The sequence below is a fragment of the Chaetodon trifascialis genome, chromosome 20 (assembly GCF_039877785.1).
Source record: "Chaetodon trifascialis isolate fChaTrf1 chromosome 20, fChaTrf1.hap1, whole genome shotgun sequence".
NCBI lineage: Eukaryota > Metazoa > Chordata > Actinopteri > Chaetodontiformes > Chaetodontidae > Chaetodon > Chaetodon trifascialis.
In genome coordinates, this window is record NC_092075.1 from 14,602,705 (window position 1) to 14,618,706 (window position 16,002).

Here is a 16,002-nt window from a genome sequence, read left to right on the forward strand (position 1 = left end):
TCTTTTAGGTGTTGGTATCTGTGTGTATATGTGTGTGTACCACCATATTTTATTAGTTAAAGTGGCCCATTTTACTTTTTCATGGCATCATCAGTATCAACGCTTTGCAGAAGACAAATTTTGATTGCAGCAACAGGTGACTCTTTCATGCTTACAGACCTTTTGTGTGTCCTTCAGGTTAATTGTCCATTCTAACAACCCCGAAAATCCTTTTCACTGCATTCAAGTAATGCGTTTAAAATCTGCAGTCTCATCCGACATGCCACATTGGGATCCATACTGTGTCAGGTAATTGCTTCTGCAAACATCAGCAATACTTAATCAATACCTCTCACTCGTCTCTGCGAGATGCTTATTACACCACCTGATGTGCATTTTCATTTATGCAGCAGATGACACCGGCAGGGACAAGGGAATGCTAATATTGACATAGACCAGAAGCCATCATCCCTGCGATGCTAATCTTCACGCTGACGTCAGCGTCATGCCAATCGCCATCGTGTCTCTATCTATCACAAAAAGGGCAAAGCTCTTCATCATAATGTAATGCTAATATCGACACTGGGACTCATAATAATCTGACGACCAAAATGATAATGTACTATAATAGAATATGGTAAGAGAACATTTTGGCCATGCCTGTCTGAGAAACTGCCTAACCTGATCTCTTCTTTGCACAATGTCTTATACATTGTTACGAAGGTTGCATGAGTACACTGAAAGCACTCAAAAGTAGAAAGTTTGAAAATGTTCTTGCACGCCACAAAGGCTAAGTGAGAGGTTCTCAAGACCACAACTCTGGACTGAAAAGAAGGACAATAATGACATTTCTGTAGACCTTCATCTGGTAAATAGGCAGATGAAGCACGTGTTTCTCAACTGAAGAAAGAAAGATGACACTCCTCTCTTAAACTTGCTCTTCAAAGACAAGCCATTGTTGAAATCCCACACTCTGGCTTTGTGGTGCAGGGCAGCTGCCAAGTGTACTAAATAACTACTTTCTATTTCACATTTGCCTCAGTTGAGGTGTAAAAAATTGAAGAATTCCAGCTCTTGAATGTTTATACATTTTGTTCTGAATGAGATGTAGAACTGGGGATCATTTGTATGGCAACGGAGGGAGATATACAGCATGTATACAAATTATTCTGCAAAGTAAATGCGTGGAGAGGGGAATGAGGATGGGGCCTATCAGCCACAGTAAACCCCAGAGGTGATGCTGCCTGGCGAAGATGATGGATTGCTTGTCACGATGATGACGGTTGCACTGGAGAGATGGGATGTGAGCCGGCGTAGCGTACACGTTAAATACAGGGAAGATTTAAAATGCAATACATTAATTCTTTGGTTTAATTTCTCTTCGCTACTGAATTCATGTTGTCATGGCTTATTTGATTCTATATTTATTCCAGTGTGTTTCGGGTGACTATTATCAGATGTGGGATTGATATATTGATTGGCTGACTGTCTAAAAATGTTTAGGTTCCCCTAAATAATATTCTTGGTCACAAAGCACCCATGTTGGCCGCGAGAGCAGTAAAAGTAGATGCAAATTATGCTGGTTGAATGCTATCAGGTAGAGCAGGTTTGTAACGTACTATCCTTAATTTTCTTAAAGTAGCCCTGTGAGCCAGAGCTGACAAAAGTGGGGAGGTCGGTGCACCATTCAACCCGGTGTCGGAGAAAGGTCTGTCTGAAAAGAAGTGTCAGAATGTAGAGCACAGGCTGATGGGTTTGGGCACATTGTGGCTGGGAGGTGTATGGGCATAGGGCAGGATCATGGCCTGGAGATATGCAGGTGTCAATCCCCTCTCAGTGCTGCCAAAGGGGGGGTATGAGAAGGGGACGACACAGGAGATTTCAGAGAAGCTCACACCGACTGCAGCGTTCTGTGTTTTAGGAGTACAGACGGTAGATCATTATTGCTCAAACACAGAGCTGGGGGAGGACACTGTAAACCTCCTGCATATTTGACGAAAGATTGCAGTCTCTTTATGAACTCCTGTGGGTTTTTTTTTTTTTTTTTTATTAATGCAGTTCTCACATATTTAAAGAAGCTCAAAATGTGCCTTTTCTCCCTGATTACACCACAAGATACTTCCATCAGGAAGACAAAATGGAAAGTTTGCCTAAACGAGTCACTTAATGTGTAGAGAGTGGCTCAGACTTTTGACTGAAGGACTGTTAAGTTAATACCAGTCCAGTAAAAATGAGGCCAAAACGTCCATGCAAGGCATACCCACAGTATAGCTTCACAGTACATGCAAGGTTTTGGTGTCTTTTGAAAGGTAACACTCTGAACTTTTATCTCCAGCAGTCAGAATCATGATAAGTGCCACTGGCATTGAGTGAGAGAAGTTTGTACACACTGAAGTAGGAGTCGGGTTTTTTTTTTTTTTGCTTGAATACATTTTCAGCTTATTTAGATGAATATAGAATGCAGAATATAGATCCTTGCAGATGAGTATATCTGGGACTTATGAGCTGGGCAACACGACACAGCATGAAGCCTTCGCTTAATCCAAGTTCAATAAAAAGTGGTAAAAATATCATAGAAACTGAATATTTTCATGTTTTCTCTAATGGTGTATTTCGAGGTCCTCCAAAAATGGCAGTTTACCATATATTTATCCACATAAATATCTATATTTATTGTCATGAAATCTAAATTTTGGCCATCTATGTTCATACCTAAGGTATTTATATCTGTGTTTTGGCTATATGTCTTTATGTTGGGTCCATCTACTGTATTTATCACTTAAAACTGTATGTTATATTGCTATTATCACTCAAATCTTTGTACGTGCAGGCCTTACCCTCTGAGACTATCACTAGTGGGTTCATCCCTCGTGCACTGCGGGATGGTAATCAAGCACAGATGTATTGAGGAACATGCATGTATTGTAGGCACACAAAATAATATAAATTGAATTGAATAAACTGAAACAATAAAGGCTTGAAACCTGTATTTTATTCTCTCAATGTTCTTTAATAATGCAGACAAATCTGCAAGTCATCCAATCACCACTTTTCCCAGCTGGTAATCCAATCCTGTTTACATTAAGAAAAAAATAAAACATGATGCTTTGTACCACACCAATTTTAGTGGAAGGTTATTTTGGGAGAAAATATAAAAAACAATTTAGGAAGATTACTTCCCAGAATACCATTTATAAATCTGATTTTAGGGCATATGTGTGTCTGTGTTATTGATATTGTGTTATGCACCTCCAGCAACATCAGTGCGTTCATATGCATTAGAGCATCTTCTACTGCTGCACGTGACCAGCACACGACACCTTACTGTTTTCTGTAGAAGATGAGAGAATGTTTATCCAAACAGATTGTCATTGACAATAAGGACTATCCCATCAGCTAAAACCAACACAGCTGTCTGAGATTAAGGACCCATACCTAGGAATATTTAATAGCTGAGTAAACTCAGATGGAATAAAAGCACACCAATAGTGTTAGAGACTTATAAGAAGGCTTAAGACATATGCTGTGACAGGGATAAGATGGAAATCTTTTGCTGTAGAACTTGCATTAGTACAGTTCCTAAAACCAATCCATGCCAAAGACTGAAACAAAACAACAAGAGAAAGTATGCTTTGGGAGCTGTGTAGCAAAACGCTCCTGCACCTGTAGGCTTGACAATCTGTGTATTTGTTAGCTTGCAAATTTAAACGTGTCTCCGTCACATGCATTGCCAAAAATGACTGTGCACGCTGTGCACTGGAGAGCAACTGCAGCCCTGCCTTTGAATCAAGGAAAGCAAAGTCGATTTTCTACCCCAATTTCTTGTCGTCACATAGTTATTTTCACTAAAAATAGGTGCAAACCTGAGCGAGCGCAGAATTACACACACAAACACCTGCAACAGCAGACACACATTATTAGACACCTTCCCTAATCAATAGATTTGACTGGTTAGAGCATTATGCTACCACAATCCCACTGTGTTTTTGTGTTTTCTAAACCATTTAAAGCACCTGGGCAAATAACTCCTGGCTTGCAGCAGAAAATAAATAGTTTTTTTTTTTGTTTTGTTTTGTCCCTCAGAGGTGCTCAGGAAACAGCCCAAACGATGAGGTAAACAACAGGCAAGAGCTTTCGGACGATAAGCTGCATGTAAGCTGTGAAAGCTGTCTGGGAGGCAGCTAAATTGCTTTATTCTAATGAGGCAAATGTGGGCGTAGCATGCCACATGAACACGATGTAAGATGAACCTGACAACAAAACACAGAGTCAAACTTTAATTTAGTCAGGTACATGAAGAAGGTGTGCTAGCAGGCACGGCCTCAGTCTGCCATTGAAGATACTGTGGATACTGCAAGCAAAAGACAATAACTCATATTATGACACAAGAATGTGCGATTATTGGAAGCACATAATTCAATAAATTCAACCTACAGCATGACCTTTCAGCTCTAGTTCAGGCTAAATCCAGCAAGGCGTGACTGCATGTGTAGGTGTGGGCTGATTCAGAGGCATGCATAGCAGGAGCATCAGTGACAACATCTGAACTTCAGCTGTTTTACCAGAAACAGTCGCTGAGGTGATGATCTACAGAAGTCAGAGTGGCAAAGTTAATGAAATCATTAATTGTACTACATACAAACTTTTGTTCTGATCAGCAGTTGAGACAGAGCAGGGTGCACACTCTCATTGCTCAGTCTGTTCTCAGCTCCGTTAAGGACTCCTCTGACCAAACAGGTCACAGCGTTTACAATAGTGTCTGAATACACACAAAATACTTATACTGCTTTATTCAAGTGACCTGGTTCTTGGCCAAAGCAAAATGCCGTCAACAACATTTTGATTTTCGAGAGTCAAACAGCATGTACAAAACAATCAGTTTCACATAATCTTTTTCACAAAGTCCATGTGTGCCTATTGTTATTGTTGTGTTCTCCAAGTTCAATTTTCTGATAATTTTGCTCTTGAATGCTCATTTTCAACATGTGACTGAAATCTCTGAGCAATGGAGTGTCCTTGAATGCACCAAATAGTTTTCAAGCAAGACCCTGTACATTTAAAAAAAATAAATAAATAATAATAATCATACATACACTGGAGTCCTTAAGTTGATTTCTCCCTGAAACAACAGTTGTAGTTTCTGGGGTAAAACTCTGGTATAGTCCTTCAATCCACATAAGAAATAGTGGCAAACAAACCAGACTCTATGCAGAGACAATGAAGTAAACATCACCACTGAAGGGTTTAGACATTTCTTTTAAAATGTGGAGTACATTTCCTGGCAAAGTTTATGATGACTGAAATCCTTGGGGGTAAGGTTAATATTAATAAATAGAAATAAACTCAACATCTACTCCACAGGAAGGTGAAACTCTTTTGTGGTTGAGAAAGCCTTCCACAATGACCCTGCATGAGGTGTTCTTTGATGATTAAAGGAGCACAGAAACTTACTGAACTGTGAATATTCATACTTATAATATATAGAGACAAGATCCTGTGGCTGTTTGTGACCTAACAAGCGAACCAGAGAATCAGTGTATTTAATTTTTTAAGCTACAGCACCTTCGAATCAAAATCTCAGAAACTGACAAAACAGATAACACTTTGAAACCGCCAATGAAGAAAATACTAGAAAATACTGCGAGGCAAAGCAAATCTGCTCTTCAAGTTGGTGCATGTTATCATTACTGACACCCCAAGCAGTTAATTAATCTCAATTCATTTATAGGGTTTACTTGGGGAATTTGCTAATGAATGAAATCAAAGCTGGAATCCAGGGACATGAAAACAGTTTTTTTTTCCCACTCTAAATTGCATTTAGATGATTTTAGAGAGAAGGTCATGTAATTTAATTCCACAACCTCTCTGTAACTAAAACTGCTTCTTTGCAACCTCTCAGGGACTTAAGGAACTGCAAGCCCGTTGTTATGTATCTCTCCTTCTTCAAACTCCTGTCCTCCTTTCTCCTGGCCTTGTATTGATTGCCCTCAGTGGGAAGCCACCAGATCCTGCCACCACTTATTCATTAGCCATATAGTTAGTGCTGATACCCGTCCCTGTAAACCATCTGTAGTCTGCTACCATGTTTGCCTCAGATTACTTGATCATGATCAAGTTGATCAACTGGATGCTGGTTGAAAGTGCCTTGAATTCCACCTGCTCTGCCTGCATCTGGGTCATTTTTCATGTTTCCATGTTCCTGAATCACGACCACAAGTGTCCAAATTGACAGCTGCCAATCCTGGTGCAACATCATAATTTCCTGAAAATAACAGTACTGTCCACTGTCCACAAGCACATCATGGTTTTTTTTCCCTTTCGGGAGGAATCAACAGCTCAGGGATTTGTGCGGGAGGGTCATATCTTTCTTCCTGAATCTAAATACTTTCTCTCTATCAAAACATTACAGTACAGGGCCAGAAGGAAAGCGTGACAGTGATCAACTGTTTTATCACTAATGACTTACCTTTCCTTCCTGGACATCCTGACATCCACTACACAACCACATTCCTGCAGTACGTATTCCATCATCAGCGTAAGAAGAATTCACCTTCACTTTACAACCAATAGCCTGGAGAGGTTGAGAATCGACCCCCTTTGGGCAAGCAAAATGGATTCTTGAATCTTCTTGAATCTCATATCTCAGCTTCTCTTACCCACCCCTCCTCAGTTCTCTCATGTACCAGGGTGCCTGGGGCCTTGTTAGACCACTCCAATGTTCATGTTCCTATTCAACATCCTGAACTTGTCTCTTTCTAATTTTTCTCCCAAGACACAGGCGGACCTGTGGGAGATGGGAATAACTTTTATTCGAAGACCTCACATATTTGACTAAGAGCAATTTCAGAGCTTGACTGGGATACAAGAAAGCAAGGGGCTGGGCCCCAATGCAGACTACAAAGTCAGAGCAGGTTTAGTTCAAATGATTTATTTACAACAAAGGGAGTTAACAAAAGGCTTATGGGAGGGTGAAACAGGTAAAGGTCAAATCCAAAGAAATCAGTATAAACAGGCAAACAAATCCAAAAAGGTAGCAGAATCCAAAATTGCAAAAACAGGCGAGGTCCGGGGAAAAACAAAGCAGTGATCCAAAAATGGTGGGAAACACTGGAGAGGCCGGGAACACTTGGCACACAAGGACAAACTGGCAGACTGAGGGAAAACCCAGGCTGAAACATGCAAGGGAGGGAAGACTAATGAGGCACAAGTGAAACAAATCAGCAATGGTGGGAAAACACAGGAAGTAAAGCAACTGATGACACATGAGGAAAGCCTTCAACATATAAAACTAAACTAATGCCTTAAACCACAACATCCCTTCAAAACATATTTGCTGTTGCTAATTAACTGTATAAAACAGAATTTCTAAGAGACCTGCAAGTGGATATTCTTGAGAAATAATGACCAGGGCAGAGTCAACTACCAAGCTGACACGACGGGCAGCACGGTGGGGCAGCAGGTAGTGCGTGTGCCTCACAGCAAGAAGGTCGCCAATTCAATCCCCGGGTCGGGCCTTTCTGTGTGAAGTTTGCATGTTCTTCCCGTGCATGCGTGGGTTCTCTCCGGGTACTCCGGCTTCCTGCCACAGACCAAAAACATGCTCATTAGGTTAATTGGTGACTGTAAAATTGTCCTTAGGTGTGAGTGTGAGCGTGAATTACATATGTTGCCCTGCAATCGACGGGCGACCGGTTCAGGGTGTACCCCACCTCTCACCCGTTGACAGCTGGGATAGGCTCCAGCCCCCCCGCAACCCCGAAAAGGGATTGTTGGTATAGAAAATGGATGGATGGATGGAAGCTGACACGACTTTGTAATTTTGCTGCCACTTTAGAAATGCAAATATAAAACAGTTTTTAGAGACAACACAAACTCAAATTTTCAAAACTCAAACTTTTCTTGCTTTCAGGGAGGCTGAGGTCTCTTCTGGGGGAACTAAGCCCCCCTGCTTCCCACATGAACAATGACACGAACTCAACTATCATCCACGTAATAAGGTTAATTATTCTAGATCCTATTCAACTCGCGCTTTCAGATAAACAGACTTTCATAACAATAACAAAAGGATGTTTAACCCAGGGACACTCACACATCTACATAAGGCCAGCTTCCATCACAGAGTCACCTTTAACAGTATTGTCAAATCTCAAGGGATCAACGGCAACAAATTAACCTAATTAAAACATTATAAAGTCCCAGTTCTCTCTGTGTGTGTTGCAAGGCTGGAAGGTGGGTTTGGCTAACTGAGAGAATACCAAAACATTAAGCATCTGGAGGGATGGTGCACATGGTTAGAGTTAGAGCTTGTAATCAGGTGCAGCAACTAATGTTTTATCAATGTGATGGGCCCTGGATCAGCTGTCTATCGCAGGTTAGGGTTGGAGATGGATGCATTGGAAAAACAGAAAGTAGACAGAGGAATATCTCTTAAAACTTCTCTCTCTACCAGTAACTCCCTCAGGTCCACCCATTGTTGCCAGTCCTCCCTTAGCGTCTTCACCCAAAAGTCTGGTACCAAGGCAGCGCTTGAACGTCATCTTCTTTTTAACGAGCCTGGCTCAAGTGTTATCTGGAGTTCGCATTTTTAACTACAAAATAGGTGAACGTTTGGCTGTTATCACCAACATGATAACCCAAAAAACACAATATCAGTTAAATTATATAGTGCTGCTCCCTGAAAAAATTGTTTTTAAAATACCAATTTATTTTCTAGATCGTGACCAAGATCATGTTGCAATATACATATTGAAGGTTCAGCAGGCAACTACTCGCGTGGTCGCATCGAGTGACAGCAGGCTGCAAGATTTCGGGGACAAGGCGTCATTTGGCCCACCTCAGCTCCACCTACACTCCACCTCTCTGAACCATTTTTGCATTAGACAGGAGTTTCAGGCACTGCCAAGACTGTCAGTGAACTTCACAAAGGTGCTTCTATTGGATCATTGCAACGATAAAATTGCACATGGAAAATATGTCACACCTTCTTCTGAAGAGGAACCACCTGATTCCAAAACTATTATCTTTACGGGGAAAAGAGTGTGTTCAAAGGGGATGAAAGTGTGCGCTTGACCATGATTGTCACTGCCTCTAACATGCCCACTTATAATGGATGATAATGTGCTCTTTGTGATTCCACCTCAAGTTTGCCACAGGTGCAAAAGGCTAGACGGCTACAAAAATACCACAAGTGTATTTGACATGCCCTCGACGCTACGCAGGGCGCACTTGAGTGCAATCTGTGCTGCGCTGCAGGGTTCACAAAAGTAGAGGCCAAAGTATACAGACCTTGTCTCATCGTCTTGTACTGCGGCACAGGTTTGGTTTCAAGTGGGCCAATGAGATTCCCTCATCCAAACAATTCAGAGGATTGCTGCTGACAGCACGTCGGTAGGGACTGCCCAGTCAAGTTAGTTTCACCAATACTGTGTATCACTTGTTTGACATGAATAAAAATTATATTGGGTGGACAGGTCACAGTCTCCTACAGACACTCAACAAACCTCAATACTGAAACTGATATGGGCCAAATGTTTGTCATTCATGAAGAGTCTGATGATCTCACACAGCGGATTAGTTGGCCATAACCTCACCTTCACCTCGCAATAAATCTCTCAGCGAAGAGGAGCAGACACTTTACAAATGGCAGCACATGTCCACAGAACACATAAAAGCAGAATAAGACGTACTTGAGCTTCCTAATGTCAAACCATAATAATGATAGGCCTGCGCTGAATGTAACCACTTATGCAAATGGGTAATCAATTAATTAGAGGATACTTTTATGCCAAGCCATCCTCACGCTGTATCTTAAAACAATTAGTAGTTCCAGCAGTTCCGACAAAATTGTTTTCCCCTCTAATTAATATTAAAGTCATGTAACAATGTGCTCTAGAATCTAATCAGGTCATCAACTCTATTAGGGGAGCCTGTGGTGTCAGTATGAAGACGCATTGTATATTGTTCTATAGGTACTGAACTGTTGAAGACAGCAGACAGCAGTGTGGTTTGACTAACCTGTTACAGGTGTGTACAGTACAGCATGTGTGCTGGTGTGTAGGTTACATGCGCGCAGCTTCCTAACATTACTGGCAAGAGGAACTTTTTGGCTTTGTTTTGGCTGAAACTAGTCAAACACAACACCAGTAAGCAGGTCAGAGTGTGCGATGTTCAGGGAACAAAACCCTCAGTATCAGCCTGTCTCTCTGTGAAATCTGCTAAATAATCCAATAATATTTTGGACCCTCTTATTTCGAAGAGGCACTGGAGTCAGCATTTAGTTCATTTCTCAAACTTTTCTCTGTTTGCTGTTTTGTAGAGGGAGGGGATTACTGGCTCGGCAGGGGGGCTCCCTCGCCGAGGTATTACACCACAAGCTGGCCTGAAATGATCTGCTCCTCTTACTGCTACTTTTTTTTTTTTTTTTTTGAATCCCTGTTCCCTATTTCTGTATGTCACCCTGGCTGTCTGTCTCTGCACATTTCTGAAATTTATGCTGTCATTTCTCTTTCACTACCCATTACTATCTTATACTGTATACCCTCCTCTCATCATAAATCTCCCCCTCCTTCATCCTCAAACCATTTAAACCTCCCTCTTTCGCTCCACTCTTCTCCTCTGATTTGGCTGTGTGAGTGTCCTTTTGCCATGTGCCCACATCCAACCATTCATCCATCCATCCGTTCATCCATACATACACAGTGCAGAAGAGGTCATAGTGGAGAAGGAAAGAGGGTTTACTTTCTGTTTCCACTCAGTCACTCTTTGATTGCCCTACTATGTCTATTTCAGTAATAGAGTCATCACAAACTTACAGGGATTTAATGAGGCAGCAATTAACCACCAGCCAGAGTGTGTGTGCGTGTGTCGGAATTAGCTGATTTAAATTGTGCGTATTTGTGTCCACATGTGCATCTCTAACACTCTAATAAGGGTTTCTCTGCAGTGCTTCTTGTGACAGTAGCTGTGTCTGTGCGTGTGTGTGAGTGAGTGTGTGTGCGTGCAACCACTTTAAACTCCTAATGATGGCCCTCATCCATCATTTCAACAGTTTAAATTATGAGGACACTTTGGCAGAGTAATCCATAACAGATTTCACATCTTGTTATTTCTGTTAAATGATATGTGTTCATTTCAAAGAAAGTCCAAATCATCAGGCAATGCATAAAATGCAATTTGTGATAAATGTCACATATTTATTTAGTTTTTTTTAATCTCATTGCTCAGTATGGCTGAGCAATGTGACTTTTAAATGTCCATTCAAACATCATATTTGCACTTCTCAGTGTTAAAAGTAAATATATTTACATTTCCATAAAGCAGGCTGTCTGCCATTTACTACCCTCACAGATGTTCATCACAGAGGTTGATAGATTATCAATTTTATCCTGTGAATACCATTAAAAAGGGAATTTTAAAGCAGAAAAGAGTGGTGTGATTTAGCTAATAACCCCAATGAAACATGTACACACAGATGCTGAAGTAGTCGCAGTAGTAGTTTTAGTAGTGGCAGTACACACAGAAGCTGAAGAAATAATTCTTCATGAATAAATATGCATGGATCTGTGTCCACTTTGTGCTAATGCTGAAGTTCATCCACTGTTTTTAACAGACTTCCTCTGACCTTTACTTGATATTGCTTGCCTCTCTGGTGATAGAATTACGTCCTACTGAGAGCACAGTGTACACAGTTTAACTTCAGAATATTAACATGTACACTGTTTCTTTCTTCTCCAGCTGTATATTTCTCTCTCTCCCTTCGGATTTCTCTCAGTCACTCTCCATCTTCTATTCATTTGCTTTGAAAGCCTGTTGATCCTTAACATAGAAGTCAATCCTCAGAGAGCTCAGACAGTAATGAAAAATTTTTGATAAGCTCCCAGCTCTTTTTCACTTTGTGGAACTGTATTCTGCTCTCAGCGCTGAGCTAAATGAACCTTGGTGGGTCCTTGATGTGGCATCAAGTGGTTTTTAGTTTAGATTTCTTAATACACAGCTCGTCAGTTTATCACCCATTCTAATTTGCAGCCAGTCATAAATTCTTGGTCCATGTGAATCTGCTTCTACTGAATACAAAATCTCTTTCGGATTGTTGCCAACCTGGACATATTCAAGTGCGTGTTTTTGTCACATATCCAGGAAGACAATAGTGAAAAATAAAGTGGAGTGCTGCATACAAAAGCCTTGAAAAATTAAAAAGTTGTCATTCTTGCGCCCATTGACTCATCGCAGTAACTCAAATTAGGTTCCAACAATTCTCCTGTGAACTAGCATCATGTGCACCTGCCCTGATCTTAATCCAGAAACAGTTACACTGCAAAGTAGTGGCATAACATGACCTTTTTAATCTGTTTTAAGTAATTTCTGAATAAATTTAAAGTAAAAGTTTGATGTTAAAGGAATTATGCTGATGCTGTCTTCAATCTGGAACAGTCTGCTGAGATAATGCAGCATTTAAAACCATGAGTCAAAGAAATTGTGATGCTGTGTAAAACATGAATAAACAACAGAATGCACGATTTTGCAAATGAACTGTGTTTGCTGAAAGCAGTTTTATGAAGTCAGCCCATGTAGTAATATCCTTTATCCAATCATCAGTTCATTTCCCAGTCTTTTGTTGCTCTTGTCCCAACTTCTTTGACACGTGTTGCTGGCATCAAATTCAGAATAAACACTCCACATGGTGTGTCCCTTAAGACAAATCATATCCTGTTTGTTTTTTTTATTAAGAAGTTGGATCTTGGGTTTGCATTTGTGTTAGTAGTTTAGAAGTTTCCCTTCCCTCTCCAACTTCTGTATCCCCAATGTCTGTCTCTGTCACAAATATTATATAATAAACACTCTCCCTCTCTGACTTCCCTTCCCTCTGTCTCTCTCCCGCAGGTATAAAACAGTTGGAGTATCAGTTTGGTAAAAGAAGATACTGGTGAAGCTACTTTATGTAAGAGTTTAATACAGAGACAGTCACACACAGAACTTTGTGAGAGTACCACTGGATCTCTGTCAACCAATGTCTTTGACTCAAAGTGCCAAAAGAAAAGAAAAACAAGGGAGAACTGAGCAGGTAATGACACAGTAGATAAGACAGAGAGAACAGAGAAGTCTGACAGAAGAAAATACAGAAAGAAAGGCGAATGATGTTATTGTGACTTTGAATTGCTTCAGACAGAGAAAGAGAGAGAAACAAAGAGACAGAAGTGGGGGTTTTCTGTTTCCCCTCATCTGGATGCATGTCCAGCCAGAAGAAATTGGCTGGGGCCTCTCATTCAATGCAAATGGGGTTTCCACCATACTGCCTGCTGTGTACTGCTACATTATATTGTATGAGGCTGGGGTGCCCTGATAACGCTCCACCTCTCTGCGCTCGCTAGCCCTTTTTTCTTTTCATTCCATGATACGCGTGCTGCTCTGTCAGTTCTTTTTGTTCTTTTACTTTTTCATCATCTGTCTAGCATCCATTTCTTTCAATGTGTGTCAAACTCTCTTCTTCTCCCACCTGCTCACCATTATCCAGCTGCCATCATAGGAATGGGTGGAGGGCCGCTGCTTTCTCAGACCATATCACACATGTTCAGATCTTTTTTTGTGGATGCCTTTTGCCAAAGCGCCTTTGAGTGCCTTTGAACATGGATTGGCTCAGTAGGAGTTAAACCCTTAACCCTCATGTCCTCATCACAGGACCACCACTGCTCACCAAATGATAGCTAGTGTTCAGTTCAAGAATTTTTGCTGTTTTTAAGTTGAAAAAAAAAAAAAAAAAACACCAAAACCCCATATTCAATTGAAAACAACACAAAGACAACATATCAAATGTTGTCGCGGAGAAATTTCATTGTTTTTGAAAGAAATTGATGCAACAAAGCCTTTCAAAAAAGTTGGGACAGGGTCATATTTACCACTCTGTTGCATCACCTCTTCTTTTAACAACGCTCTGTAAGTGTTTGGGAACTGAGACCAGTTGCTGTCATTCTGAAAGTGGAGTGTTTTCCTATTCTCGCTTGATGTACAATTTCAGCTGCTTAACAGTTCGGGGTCTCCGTTGTCATATTCTATGTTTTATAATGCACCAAACATTTTCAGTGGGTAACAAGTCAGGACTGCGGGCAGTCAGTTCAGCACCCGGACTCTTTGACAATGGAGCCATATGTGCAAAATGTGGTTTGGGATTGTTTGGCTGAAATAAGGAAGACCTTCCCTGAAAAAGACGTCATCTACTTGGCAGCATATGTTGCTCAAAAAAGCGTTCATGGTACCTTCACAGATGTACAGGTGAGCCATGCCATATGCACTAATGCACCCCCAGACCATCACAGATGCTGGCCTTTGAACTGTGCACTGATCACAGGCCGGATCGTCCCTCTCCTCTTTAGCCCAGAGGATGCAGCGTCCATGATTTCCAAAAATAGTTTAAAATGTTGACTCCTCAGACCACAGGACAGTTTTCCACTTTGCCTCAGTCCATCATAAATGAGCTCAGGATCAGAGAAGGTGGCGGCGTTTCTGGATCTGGTTTATATATGGTTTCCTCTTTATATGGTAGAGTTTCAGCTTGTATTTGAGGACACAGTGATGAAATGTGTTCATAAACATTGGTTTTTGGAAGTGTTCCTGAGTTTATGCAGTGATGTCAGTGACAGAATCTGTTGTCAATGCTGTGCTGTCTGAGGGCCAGAAAATCACAGCCATCCAATATTGGTTTCTTCAGATTTTGTGAATCTTTTAATGACATTATGTACTGTCGACAATGAAATCCCCAAATTCTCTGCAATTTAACATTGAGAAACAATATTTGGAAATTGTTGCACTATTTGCCAGCACAGTCACAGTGAGTGATGAACCCCTCCCCTTCTTATTTCAGACAGCCTCTCTGGGAGGCTCTTTTCTTACCCAATCATGTTACTCACCTGTTGCCACTGAACTTAATTGACTGTGAGATCTTCCACCAGGTGTTTTCTTTTAGAGTTTTAACTCTTTCAGGCTTTTGTTGCCCCTGATTTTTTAAATGTGTTGCTGGCATCGAATTTTAAATAGGATATAATTTTCAAAAAACAATGAAATTTCTCAGTTCAAACATTTGATATGTTGTCTTTGTCTTTATTTCCAATTAAATATGGGGTGTCTGTGATTTGCAAATCATTACACTCTGTTTCTATTTACATTATACACAGTGTCCCAACTTTCTGGGAAACAGGGTTGTATTGCACATAATGCTTAGCCAAACAGTTCTTTCAGTGCTTTTGTGAAATGTGTTTAGTCATTTAATATTGTTGGATTACTCTCATGGACAAGCGAGGAAAACAGGCTCTGCAAACACGACCTTAAATACAACATGGTGATCGTTTATATCTTACAGAGCTTCTTTTCTTCCTGAATTAGGAGTCTGAAAGCTTCTTCCCTACTATAGGAGGAGGTAATGACAAGGGCAAAAGTCCCAGTACTATTGATTAAATAAAACGTAGTACAGTGGAACACTTAGCCCCCTTAGGAAGGACACACATACAAATGCTTGTGTGCACACACACTCACACAGAGTCTCCTAGTGTTAAAACTGTTATTCATGAATATTTCAACCTATGTTCAGCCTGATCTCAGCAAATGGCGTTGGCATTGTCATCTAACGTCATCCACATTAAGCTTTTCTTGTGTCATTTTAAGCGCAGATACACACAGGTCTTTCAACTTGCGGACTATTGTTCTGTGTCCCGTGTGAAACCAAAACCCATGAGATATTTTAAGTTAACTTACATGACACATTTAACATAAGTATTTGAACAAACAGCATCATCTTTTCATAAACTTAACCATCATTTTGGTCCCTAAACCTAACCAAACAGCAACCCGTTTCACAGCATAATTGTTTCTGTCCCCCTGCCATTGTTCTGTCCCTGTGACAGAATGAAGTGATGCTGGTAAGTGGGTTGTCTGTGCTGAGAGAGCTGAGAGAGTTAGAGACACACAGACAGATAAAGAGGCAGCAATGATTTGTGGAGTTCAAAACTTCCCATAAAAAAATATCTCTGAAAGTCT